This window comes from Manis javanica, chromosome 1, assembly GCF_040802235.1.
Source record: "Manis javanica isolate MJ-LG chromosome 1, MJ_LKY, whole genome shotgun sequence".
NCBI lineage: Eukaryota > Metazoa > Chordata > Mammalia > Pholidota > Manidae > Manis > Manis javanica.
The window spans coordinates 236,784,978-236,797,966 of NC_133156.1; the positions used below are offsets into that span (position 1 = coordinate 236,784,978).

General features: G+C 46.5%; 1 long non-coding RNA gene across 2 annotated transcripts in view; it reads left to right on the top strand.

The window, feature by feature from the left end:
* The window catches only part of LOC118973939 (uncharacterized), a 39,632-nt gene extending 27,034 nt beyond the window's left edge, over positions 1-12,598 (top strand). For both annotated transcript variants that reach the window (XR_012122917.1, XR_012122916.1), the window contains 2 exons: positions 856-1,064; positions 2,575-12,598. This is a non-coding gene — a long non-coding RNA (uncharacterized lncRNA). The remainder of the gene's footprint in view (positions 1-855; positions 1,065-2,574) is intronic.
* Positions 12,599-12,989: the final 391 nt, after the last annotated feature.

A 12,989-nucleotide genomic window follows, 5' to 3' on the forward strand; every position in this document is an offset into this window, starting at 1 on the left:
CCCCCTCCTAGAGAGTCATGGCCTCAAAGGTTTCAAGAGGACGCACAGACATACTGAAGCCTGGTGTTGGTTACCCTTAGGGGTGGGGTTGGTGTACAGAAGGTGGGATTATCCGTTTTTATTTTATAAACCTCTGTACTGTTTGTTTACAAGGAGCATGTTATTTTTCATCAGTTAAATCCCATAAAATAAAAATAATTAAGAAAAGGAGACTGGAAAAAGGTTCTGAGAAATCCTGCCATGGGAAACCTAGGACTTCCCAAATGTTTCTGATCACACAATCCTTCCCTGGGTCTCTGGAGCATTCTCTGGGAAGTGCTCTCATAACATCCATCTTTCATGATTGCAAACATCGTAGAATAATTTAACTTCAAGAGGTAGCAGGGGTTAAAACAAAACCCATATGCCTCATTTTACTAGAAAATAAAGTGAAGCCCAAGAGGTTAGTAGGCCTGCCGGGGGTGGCATGGCTCAGTGATGGCAGGTGGGGGTGCTGCCCCCTCCTTGACCAGGGAGGAGAAGCCTCTGGTGGCTGGCTCTTGGGATCACGGCACCCTTACATCACAACGTGGGACATTAGCTGTGTAAACAGGTGAGAACTAGGAAGTCAGGGCACCACCTCTGCTCTGTATATTGTGCTTCAACATTGAACACCTCAAGCTTTTCTATAAATAAACGTTTTCAGGTCTGGGCTCAGGGACTTCTGTCACTACCCTGGGGGGTACGAATTCAGTGTCCCCATACTCTCCCCCACGACTGCATGCTCCACCAGGAGAGGGCCTGGCGAGGGCTGACCTGCATGTCAGTTTGTGTCGCAGCTGCGATTGTGAGTTCCTGCTTCCATGCCTCCACCAGGCTTCCCAGAGACTTTAGAAGTGCTGGATGGGCTGACGAGGCACAGAACTGACTGACTGTGAGCATGCCGCGCTAAGCCCCAAAAGGACACTTCCTGGGAAACTGTTGTGGGCATCATCTGGCTTCTTCTACCAAATGGGAAAGCTGCTGGTCCCCCAGCACTCCAGGCCACTGCAAAGGGTAGGCTTCTGCCTCCATCCAGGTCCCAGGTATGAAACATAAAGGGCTTGTGCTTGCAGAGACAGGGTGGGGGGAAGTGGCATAACTGTATTTCTCAGGCCAGCAAAGTACAGGGGGGCAGACCCACAGAGTTCAATTTTGACATTTCCTAATTTAACTAACTAAAAACAGAACAGAACACAACTGGCACGCTTACAAAACTAGGCCTGAAGTCCCTGAGCGAATAAGGAGCAAAGAAAGAGTGGATGCAGGCAGGGGGGACTGGGACGGCCTTAGGTGGCCTCTCAAAGGGAGGTCACCCCGTGTCATTTATAAAAGGTAAGCGCTGCAGCCAAAGGGCCACGAGCACCACGCTGCAGGGTGATTTATGGGAACAAGACTGGCCATAAATCAAACCCCTTTGTTTGAGGTACTAGTTTCAGCGCAGAGATCAATTTACATGCAAAGAGGATGGGGAAAAATTATGCCATATTACGATCTGCAGATTTAGATTATAGAATTTGATTTCAAACTGGAACAAAGTTTTTCCACTCTTGGACAAAATGCCCTAGCGGGGAGTTCCTTTGGGGGCAGAGCCCACGGGTGGTGACTGTTGGGGATCTTCCAGTTCACAGGGAGGATGGCTGGATGGGCCCCAGCATGAGGGGCCTCCGAGTGGGAAACACAGGAGCTCATTCCTTCTGATGCTGTGGTCCTGGCGCCCAGCGCTCTCAGGGCACCATTGCTGACAAAACCCCTTGGGCTGTCGTCATTATCAGCGGCGTTTTTGTGCCCTGCACTATTGAGGCTCCTGGTGCCAACGACATCGTTAAGGGGGAAAGACAAGACTCCAGGCTTCTTCTCAGCAGCTTGACGGGGCTGGGGGGCAGCAGCCAGCGCTTAGAGTTTCTATGTGTTTTTCTGCTTATCTGAACATATGATCCTGTGTACTTTCTTAATGGTTCATAATTATCTCTCACGTATAGACCTTGTCAAGAGATGAAAAGCTTCCTGAGAGCATGGCTCAGACTTTGGGTCCCCTTGATTTTTCAAAATGCCTAGCATTTTGTTTGGGAGCTAACAGATTCTGGGATGCTCTTGCTGGCTTGAGTCAAATATCTATGGAGACAGAAGAGAGTCATTGCATGAACACTCAAAGCCCGGGGGTTATTCAGAGCCCTCATCTCAGCTACAGAATTAGCTCTCTTTCCCCTAAAGCCTTTTATCATAAATACCACTAGAAAAAAAAGAGGGTTATGATATGATATCATCTCTTTGGGCTTCTCCTACTCTCCTGCTGGTTATGAAATGATCAAGAGTGTAGAAAAGTGGCCAAGAAAACTCAGAAGGGGAGAGATGAAGAGGGTCGAGAGAACCACAGACAGGGGGGTGGCCCCAGAGTGACTGGGACAGACGAGCCCCTTCTGAGCACCTGCCTGTTATTTGTGAAACTATCAAGTCTCCAAGTCTACAAACACAGAGGCCTCTTTGGGGTGTGGTGCCCGCTCTACCAGGCAGGGCAAGTTCATTTTTACCTATCTGCATTTATTTTCACACTAGGGTTTCAGGATGACTTTGAAGTTCATTCTTTCAAGGACAGAAGGGAATTCCTACTAGTCCACTGACAGTAAAGTTCACGACAGAGAACTTCATCTGCATGCCATTACTGTATTTTTGGGTGTTCTTGGAGATTTTATTCTGTTTACTCTGAAAGAAAATCTGTTGAACACAAATGTTCTGTTTCTAATACAATTTTGGAGAATTATATGCATCTGTTGTGGAGTGCATTGTACCGGTGCTGAGAATAAAGGGACTGAGGGCAAGGTGGTCTGTGCCCTTGAGCTTGGGCCTCATGGAGAGAGGGGCCGTGGTAAGAGGTGCGTCAGGGCTGCGGGAAGATTCCCCGGGAGCGGAGCCATGGGCTGGAGGAGAGGGGCAGCCTGCTCCAGCCGACCCGGGGAGGGGCTGGAGGAAGGGCTGTGTTGAGAGAGAAGTTTGATTCACCTTGAATGCGGCCTCTCTAGGCAAACATGTGGCAAAGGGTGTTTCAGTTCAGCTATGCAGGTGGTACCAGGATTTGTAAAGAAAATATCTGGGTAAGTTGCATCTTCCAAAACACAGATATGATGTGAAATCAGCCCCCTTCAGTCTTAAACACTGATTTTTCATCCAGTACAGGAGGCGTTAGACTGGGTGTTGCAGGACAGTGTAGCCCCCGGCATTCCTTCTGTGTGCACAGCCACTAGGTCTATCCCCCAGCACGGAATGGAGCTGTGTTTGTGGAAAATTCAGTTAACCCTTTAAATTCTTATTCCCTTCATCTCCTTCTCTTAACCTTGAGCACTTAGCAGAAACGTCACTGTAGCCTATAAATAGTGGCTCTCTTGGAGATAAGGATGAGATTTTGCTTATACTGCTCTACCGTAGCCCAACTTTCTCTATGAAAGTCAGTAACACTCTTCTAAGGTGACAAATAATTTTGCTAAATGATCTACTGCCTCTCTGACCCAATGGAAGAAAGCAGTGGTTTTTACTTTTGAGAGTGAGAATTTAAAAATATGAGAAGTCTGTAAACTGTGGGTTCCCTCAGTGTCAAACTCAGAGGAGCAGAGGTTTCTGGCTTTTCAGTGTTCTGACCTTCCCGCACAAAGAAACCACAAGCAGGGAATCAGGACCCAAAAACTCAAGCAACACACGCACACCAAGGGCAGATTCTTTCCCAGCAGGCGACCTAGGAGATTTTCAAAAGAACGGAACCAAGATCCTCAATCTGAAAAATACTCATGGCTTCGTTTCTGTACCACTGCCCACGGGCTAGCCTCTCTTCTCCAGTTTTACATGAATTAACTCCTTCAATCCTTCCAACAGACTTAGGAAAAGGAAGCTGTCATTTTCATCTTATAGCTGGGGAGTCAGGGGCATGAGGAAGTCAAAGAACTTGCTCAGTGTCACCAGCTGGGCAGGTGCCGGAGCTGGGCTTGGAGTCCCTGCCATCGGTCTGCCAGGTGACATGCGGACAACCCCACCTCTCTTCTGAAGAAGGCAAAGTTCTGTAAAATGGGTGAGACCGTCACAATGCAATGATGCTAATATGTTTTGTGGTTAAAAACAACACCGTGTTTTTCTGTTTAAAACAACTTTAAATGTTGCTGTAAGGAAATAACAATGACAGATTATCACTTTTCCTCAACAGAGTTTTGAGATGCAGAATGTTTTGTGAGCATTTTAAGGCTCCAAACACCAAAATCCTTAAAAAGTTATCATGAAATGGGAGACACTGCCAGTAAGCATATATCCCCTTCATATTGGTTAAAATAGATTTTATTTATATTTTGGATAGTTCATACATGCATATGACACAACATTCAAAACTAAGAAGGGAATGAATGAAAAGTGAGATTCCCTTTCACTTCTGATTCCCAGTCATCAAATACCCTTCCTCAGAGGCAGCCAGAATTAGGTGTTTCTTTGGAAATTCTGGAGGTATTCTGTGCATATATATATATGTGTCTACATAGTTTATTGTTGAGGGAAGTGGGACACAAATGGTAACTTCTTATGTATCAATAGTTCAGCACTTTGCTATTTTTACTTAAGGTTATAAGCTGGAGTTCAACATGAGCTTGGGTCATAGTAATACATTGAATCTCATCAAACTAGTCATTGCTTATTAAAGCAATTGATTTCTCAATATACAATTTGCATCTGGCCATCTTACTAAATTAATTTACTGTTTATGACAGTTTTTCAAAGATTCCCTCATATTCTCCAAGATAGAGGTCATATAATATGAATTCCTCTTTCTAACTTTCATACTTCATATGTTTTTCTCTTATCAGTTTGCTTGGGCTAATACTGCTGGAACAAGACAGTGGCTTGCTTATCTTTTCCTTGACTGTGTTGGAAGCTACTAGTTTTTCTCTATTAAGCATGGTGCTAACTTTGGGTTGACACATGTACACAAACTGAGCGTACATACACACATACTCAGTTGACATTCTTTTTATAGATGTTGTATCTTGATATCACATTAAAGAATCACCCACCTTTTCCTATATTTAAGAATATTTTAAGAAAATGGATGTTAACTCACATAAAATTCCTCTTCGCCATATATGGAGATGAGCATTTGTTTTTTATTTTGATATATTTATATGACAATTTACATGATCCACTCAGTGAAGGGACATGTTAGCAGGAATTCTTCATGGGACACAGGGCATGTGCTTTGGATCACTCTTTTCAGATTTTATTTTCAAAGTCATCTGAAATATTCAGAAGCAACTCTGCCCCAAATGCTGAGTTTCTCTTCTGCTTCCTGCCTCACTGACAGACTGCTTCCTGTATATATGGTGGGTCTAATTGATTTCCCATCCAGCCCAACATACCATCATTCTTTTGTGCCAAATGCATTATGGGAGCTGCCCACTCCTCACCTCTGCCTGCTGTCCCCAAGAAGGGAGGTGCATTTTCTCTTCAAATTATGCCAATTTCTTTATCCTCTCAGCCTTGTCTAAAATGTACAGCCATGGAATCTCTTCTTTGGCTTGACTGTCACTGCATTTTGCATCCTTCCCTTATATATTACGGTTTGGTGTACCTATGCCTCTGAGTTTTGTCAAATCTTGCAGGTTGGTTTTGCAAGAGATTTGAAATATCCTTGTTACTTTGCTATGTTAACACTGGAGGTTTTCATCATATTTTAAAAATATTTGTATCTTAAATATAGAGAAATTCAGAGATGGGAAATGATTTTGCATCTTTCATGTGTAACATATTGGCATTCTTCTTGGCATGTATTTCTTAGTAATTCAAGAATTTCTGTTAAGCACATCATTTTATTTGGTTTATAAATTTAACTTTATTATAAAAATATTTTGATATGAAGAAATAATGTGATCTGTGAATCTTATACTTAGGTAGTTTTATTTTCTATGTAAATACAACTTTGGTAGATTTTACACGAAACTTCAAAAATTTCAATTTTTTTGGAAAATTGACACCACATACTAAAAATCCATAAAATGTCTTATGTTGCCAAATATATACATTGATACGCAACTATAATAGTATCTCTTTGTATAATTCAAATATTAAGGTCCATTCTCATCTCTCTTTTGTACCATTGGGTGGTGCTAAATATGTCATATTCTTAATGATAAAATTTTCAGGAATATTCTCTGTGTAAAGTTAGTGAAATTAGGATCTTAGGGTGATTGACATGATTATGGTATCAAAATTAAAAATAGCATGACTAGGAAGTACAACAATTTAATATAATTACATAAACTGTAGAGATTTATTAAGTATCAACAGCATTTTAACTGTTTCAATATGAATAGCATCATGTGCTAAAGTAAACCTGTGGCCTTTTGTAAGGAACAGTTTGTGAGTGCCTCATCTCACTATTTAAAAGGGAAGGTAACCCTCCTTCAATATCACTTGAGTCCTTTGTCCTTCGGGGAGTGAAAGTCCACTTAGTTTAGCCAACATCAGCATGTCTGATTTCTCCCTGTCATATTTGATTTCAGTTTATTGCATTAATCTCAACCCTTGGATGAAATGTGATTTCTGTAATCTGCTTACCTGAAGAACCTGGATGAGGAGCTTCACATAACTGTGACCTCAACATATTTTTTTCTCTTACATGTACACTTCTGCTCATTATGGAGGTAGAAATGCTCTAGGCCCTCCAAAGGGGAGCAGGTGACTTTTAGTGTCACTTGATTGCATTTCAGTGGCCAAACAGCATGCTGACTCATTTGCATTTAGCAGCAACATATTTGTTAAATTGTTTTAGAAAAGGGGAAAGAAGGGAGAGGTGGTGTGTTACTGATTTGCAAAGCCCTGCAGAGAGCTCATAGTTATTCAATGCTGTATTCTTTTGACAGATTTTCTTCTTAAAAAATAAATATTCATTTCTTATATTTCAAAGCTACAGTATAGCTATGAATGCAGATATTTGGAGATCCTTCTTTACCTCCTTTTCCTAAGGGTCCGAATCGCTAAAGGCTCCTATTGTTTCATTGCTTAACTATCATGGTGCTAGACAGCAGAGGGCTGGCTGGGTTAAGCACAGTGTGGTGACCCAGTTGAGGGGAGAGTGTAGGCAAATGAAGGGGGTGGTCAGTCTTGCCTCATGCGTGGGCAACTTGTTAACAGACAGGATGGCCAAGGGACTTGCAAAACCCTTCCCATCCTGGTTACCACATTCTCCCTTAGGTGCTGCCTGGCTCTGTTTCCTGCCTTGTCTGGGCCCCTTTTACTAAGTCTCAACCAGGCCCTCCGACGGACCTGCCCATCATTCTGTGACTGCCCGTCACTGGCGTGCTTACTATGTGGAGGCCTGAGAAGTTCTGAAGTGCCTCGGGAAGGTGGGAGAGGACAGGAGAGAAGGGGGAAAGCAAGTCAAAGGGGGAGGCCCTCCTGTTGGTGCAGGTGCCCCTGCATTGGCCATGCCTTCCAGCCGCCTGGTGTCCTGGCTCTGGGGACCCCGGAGGCTGGGTGGGAAGCACAGGCACAGAGCTGAGCCTCCTGCTGGGTATGAGGAGCCAGGCGCCTGGGGTTCACATGACAGGGGTTCCATTCCTGCGGAATTCTGGTGGGGAGATGTTCGGGGTGCAGTGGCCTCAAGGCCTCCTTCAATCTACAGTGTGGCTGCTGCTGTCCCCTTGAGCAAACGGCCCTGCTCACCTGTGGGCCTCCATGAGGAGCTTTTCCAACAGGTGCCCCTGGTGGGTCCTAGAGTTCACTGCATAGCTAGAGAGCATCTGAATGGGCTCCAGGCCTGGCCCCTCCCCAGAGGAGAGGGTGTGCATGCCATGGATGACACGCATGCAGAGATCACTCCTAAAATAAAGTATGTGCCATTCAACCAGTTCTCTCCACTGGCGACATTTCATTCATTCATTAAATATTTTAGTTATACCAGTTTTTCTGCAGTGTTTTTGCACATTTGGGTTTTTTGTGTGTTTTTTTGTGTCCTCTGTTTTGGGGATGATTTTTTAAGCAGAGAATGAAAGGATTGGGCAGGACTCAAATCGTATGTGGTGACTGGCAGCTGGGAACTGAACAGCCAAGGGCGAGTGGGAGCTGGCATGGCCCCAGCTTGGCCGTGGCAGGGGACTAGACGGCCCCGGGGCCACGGAGGGAGGGGGTCTGGAAGCACGGATGGAGAGGGCAGGTTGCGGAGGAGGTGGGTGCAGGCAGAAGACTGGCCTTGGAGATTCACGGGGAAGTTGCTGGGCGCTGGCATGGGGTTACCCAGAGAGGACTGGAGGGGCTGAGCCTAAAGGCTGGGAGGATCCAGGTGGCCTTGGTCTGGGAGTTCAGCCATTGGCAGGGGGAGGCTGTGGGAACAGGAGGCTGGGACAGAGAGCCGCTGAGGAGCGTGCGGACCAGCCAGTGGCTTGGGTGTCAGGCGGGGTGGGGGCAGGGCTGGGAGGGGTGTTGGGAAGGCCTGCTGCCCCTGAGGTTTGGTTCTTGGAGCCCAGGAGTGACATTAGCAGTTCAGGGCCACGGCTGGTGGGTGATGATGTCCTTCAGGTCTGGCTCTTGATAAAGCTTGGGATACCGTAAACTTTCTTCCAGGCCATTCCTCTCCTTCTGAGCCTTGCTCATCTGCCCTGGTGTCTGTAGTCTGCTTGGGCTGCTGTAACAAATGCTACTGACTGGGCAGCTTAAAGAACAGGCGTTTTTTTCTCTCCTAGTCCCAGAGGCCGGGCATCTGAGCTCGAGGCGCTGGCAGGGTGGCCTTGCTGAGGCCTTTCTTCCGGGCCTGCCGATGGCTGCCCGCTCCTTGCTTCTTCACAGGCTCACCCCTCTGTACGTGTGTGCCCTAGTCTCCCGTAAGGACACGAGGCATCCTGGATTAGGGTTCACCCAAAGGGCCTCAATTTTAATTTACTTCCTTGAAGACCTGATCACCAATGACGGTTGCATCAAGAGGTACTGGGGTTGGGACTTCACCACATGAATTCTGTGGGACGCAGTCCAGTTCATGACAACGTCTTGCCTTCTTGCAAGCGCAGAGGACTATCCCAGTTATGGAGCTGCAGTAAATCTCCTTAGGCTAAACCCTGATAAGTGTTTAGTAAGGCATAATTTCCTTTACCAGGCTTTAAAAAAAAAAAAAGGGGATGCATAGGAAATAGGGACTTATTTTTGACAGGCCAGGATTTCTTAAAGCCAGGAGTGGATCTGGGTTCCATGGAGTCTAAAGCTTATATAGATTTGATGTTCTCTTAAAAAAGAGAATTAAAAATGATGAATACAAATTAGGGATAGAAGGTAAAATTTACTTAGAATGGAGAACACAAACTGTAAATCGAAAAGTGGCAAATACCACAATCATAACTACGATTTTGTATACAAAAAGCCAGAGGAAGAGCATGCTGCCAGCTGACTGCCTGACACCCCTCCGCAAGACTATTTTCCCCTCAAGTTTTCGGCTCTGTATTCTTCGCCTCTTCATCAGACAGTAATTTTGTAATATTTTCTTTTGAGTCAGTAGAAAGAGAACTCAGTCTTTCTCCCAGCGTGGCTGATGGATCCTTGTTTTGGATCATTGACACTGGGAAGTGTCTTTCAGCTGTAAGTCTCTGCTGGTGGTGAGAGCTTGGGGCTGTGTTTGCAGAGGGACTTTCCGGGGTCACCTTGGCAGCTTTGCATCTCTCTGGACAAGGGCTAGTGCAGTAGTGCGTTAGCGGCTGGCCCTGCTCAGTCAGGCCCTGCACCCCCTGATCTGATCCCCACTATTGGTGGTGAGCTGGCCATTAAGGCTGAGCACGGGGCAGAGCCAGCAGGACGGACAGCTGCTGTCCAGATCCCTCCCAGCGGTTAGACACAGGGCTGGGTGTGCAGCCAGGGCTGGCTTGTTGCAATAGGCTGGTTGGTGTGGCCACAGGGCTGCAGCCTGTAGCTTATTTTCATGCCCATTGCAAGGAGGGAGACACCCCGGCTGGGACCAAGCTGCACACTTCCAGAATGGGGCTAGAGGTGCTGCTTTCTCCCCATGTGTCTTGCCAGTGGGTTTCAGCCCCGGGTAAGTTCACTATGGATTCAGTATGACTAAAGAAACGACAATAAAATGTTCTCAGGATGAAAGGGTTAAACCCAACTTTATTTCCACGGTGGCAGGTCAGTCACTAAAATCTAATTAATTCATTCAGAGCAAGTCTGCATGCAGCAAACGGGTCTCTGCCTCTGAGCCTCCCTGGTTGCACAGCCATCCTCTGGGCCTCTGTCCTTGGCACTGCCACCACTCCAGCCTCTGCTCTGCTCTCCTGCAGCCTTGCAGCCCTGCCACCATGTCTCCCAGAGCACTGGGCAGAGCTCTTTATATAAAGTCAGTAGCAAGGTATTGCCCACAGGTGTGCAGTGAGCCCGCCAACAGGGCCAGGTGAGAATCCCGGCCACAGGAACTTCCGTTTTATCCACCCCATGTCTAGGAGGAGAACATGCAGAGCCTTGCAAGGGACCCATGCAGGGGAGGGGCCCTGAAGTTTAAGCTGCATGAGCAGATGGCAGCTGCTTAGAAAGCCTTCCTGGGCTCTCATGACCCTTGCTGAATGTGAAGATGGATGAGGGATTTTTTTTCTTTCCTGAGCCTATTATATGTCAATAGAGATGAGATGTGTAAATGTGTAGCTTAGTTTCTGTCTCATGGTAACTGTTCAATGACTGGCAGCTATTAGAGTTATTAGTAAATTACCATCTGCTTTAATCATTCTCCTGTGAGTTTTATCTGAGCTTATGAGTTTCCCAGAGACCCCTCATGCTTGGAGAAGTCACAAAGCTGAGGCCCAACTTGAACCAGGTCCCTGAGTTCAGTCCCCTCTGTGCTGGGACGCCTGGGGCAGAGCTGTGGATCTTCCTGGTGACCAGCGTGGGAATGACCGGCAGAGTCTCCAGATGGTAGCCATCTCCTTGCTGACGAGCCACGGAGTGGGCCCTCCAGGGAGCACCTTGTTAGTGGAGAATCCAGAGAAAGGTATGTGGTTCTTGCCTTAATCCGTTACCCCAGAGTTGAGCTAATTCAGTGCATTGTTAACTTGGATGATTTGATCATAAGACAGAAATTCTTCTCTGTAGCTTAAGCCAAAGAAGGAATTCGTTGATTCATGCAATTGAAAAGTTTAAGGTAGGACCAGCTGGCTCAAGCGGGCAGAACTGGAGAAAGGGTTAAATGGAACCATCAGGATTCAACGTGCCCTGGCACGGGGTTTTGGGCTCAGGTGCATTTTCTCCATGCGGAGGACCCAGGAAGCCTCAGCCTATGAACCCCGAGGTCAGATAAGCCAGGGGAAGGAAACTCCTGTCTCCTACTTTCCTCCAGTGTTCTGGAGGCTGATGCTCTGGTTCTAACTGGCCTGTTGGGTCGCATTCCCTTTTGACTGAGTTGCTGTGCCAAGCGACAGAGGGCTCCAGTGGCCCAGGCCTGACCTCTCCACACACTCTGGGGGTTGGGGCTGTTTGCCAGTCCAACCCTCACCATGTAGCCTGAGAGTGGTTTGGGGGGACCCTAAAAGCACAGCCTGGTCCTTCCCCAAAGGAGAGGCCCTGGGTGTTAGGTAAGCAAATATTGTAAATACCTAGTAAAATAATGCACAATAACTATACTATGAGGTTATCACGGGCACTGTAGCTTTCTATACAAATGATAAATGCAGCCACAGTGCTTAGCAAGTGTGGATAAAATGAGAGTTCCTGTGACCAGGATTCTCACCTGGCCATGGTTGACTAGCTCACTGCACACCTGTGGGCAATACATGGCTGTTGACTCTATAAAAAGAGCTCTGCCGAGTGCTCTGGGCGTGACACGGTGGCAGGACTGCAAGGCTGCAGGAGAGCAGAGCAGAGGCTGGAGTGGTGGCAGTGCCAAGGACAGAGACCCAGAGGACAGCTGTGCGGGACGACTGCGCGGACAGAGGGGCCCAGAGGCAGAGACTGACTTGCTGCCTGCAGACTCACTCTGAGTGAACGGGATTCTAGTGACTGACCTGCCACCTGGAAATAAAGTTGGGTATAACCCTTTCACCTCAAGAACGTTTTGCTGTCAATTTCTTTGGTCACATTGAATCTATAGTGGACTTGCCTGGAGTTGAAACCCACTGGCAAGACAGCAAGTGACCAAAAATGTTTCCTGATCTGATCTGCCACGAGACTCTAAGTTCTAGGAACAAATACTGTTGTATTATCATCAAGCATATTGTTAGCATATACAGCTGTCTCGTAAGTATGTGTTGAATGAATTTGCAATAGGATTTTGGGGTGTGGGGAACAGCATATCAATGCTGATTGCTTTAACCTGGGAGGCTGAGATTATATACTTCTGGGGTCACAGGGCAGGATTCCTTTGAAAATACAATGTTGCTGTCTTCCCTTACATTTGTAGGTTTTCAAATTCAAATGTGAAGGGAGCCGGGAGTTTGTGACCTCTGTTTAAGAAGCTGCCGATGCTATGAACAGTTGCCAAACTTCTTTATTTATGATGTAATGTGAGTGCTTATTTTCCTTGTATCTACAGATTTACTTCATGTTGCAGTGTTTCCCGGAGGCCTTGGCAGATGGGTTTCTATGTATGTTCCTGTGTACAAATAAATCCTTACATTTTCACCTGTCTTTAATAGCACTCACCTGACACTGCTCAGGGAGCCATGTGGACAGTGGTTCAAAGTCGCAGAGCTGACGCTTCCTCCTGGGGGCCCCCAGGGTGCCCTCCTCCGTCCTCTCTTTCTCACACGCGTGGCATGTATCTGTTCTCTGTACGTTTCCATCTCCAGTTAGGCAAGAGCCCTGGCTTACTGACGCCTGTGTCACCAGTACCCAGCACGCAGTAAGCACTCTAGAAAATATGCACCCACTGAATGCATGAATAGGGCTGTTATGAGGAATATTGCCTATAACAGGAAAGGGGTGGAAAAGGGTTGTTTTGGGGAAAATTCTATTGAAAAGATACAGAGCATCTAAACTCA